Source organism: Octopus bimaculoides, chromosome 4 (genome assembly GCF_001194135.2).
Source record: "Octopus bimaculoides isolate UCB-OBI-ISO-001 chromosome 4, ASM119413v2, whole genome shotgun sequence".
In the NCBI taxonomy this organism is placed as follows: Eukaryota; Metazoa; Mollusca; class Cephalopoda; order Octopoda; family Octopodidae; genus Octopus; species Octopus bimaculoides.
Window position 1 is genome coordinate 15,022,245 of NC_068984.1, and position 738 is coordinate 15,022,982.

Consider the following 738-nt stretch of genomic DNA (forward strand, 5'->3'; position numbering starts at 1 on the left):
TTAATATCAAATGATATATATATATATAAACAATTACAATTAAACAAAAACATTAGATTTGATAACTCCTGATGCCAGTCTAGTTTAAAATGCATGAATCATGTCCAATCAGAAGCTATGAAACATTTTTCTTCTAATTTTTACCTGTTTACTTGCACAAAATCGCATGTGCATACACACACTCACACACTACATCTCACACTGTCCCATCTCTCTTCCCTTTTATATACAAACAAATACAATAATTTCTGACTTAGGAACACAAAGAAGTTTACAACCTTTATAAGTCTTAGAATGGTTTTCCAATTTCAAGTGGCAACAGTGTTGGTTGGCCAAGAGATGAAAAATGCATGATAATGTGATGCAATGGCTGATAGCTTCCCAACAACTTAATTTTTCTCGTGCTTCTCTTTAGAGAGACAGAAACTATGGTTGCTTAGACTTTGTCCGTATATATAGAGTAATTTCTCTCCAATATAAATATGAAGTTCTATAGTTTTGGGATAATTTTAGTGACTTGAACACTGTAGTGGGTATATAGGTGCATATATATACGCATGTGTGAGTCTGTACATACATATATATATGTTTGTAGAAAACACAAATCCGGAGAAGAAGCACGCTTTAAGATGTAGAGCAGTATATATTGAAAATAGGGAAGGCTGGTTTATGGGGTTACCTCAGGTTTCCCATCCATAAAGGGTTCAGCTTTATGGTGTGTCGTCAGACCCCTGGCCA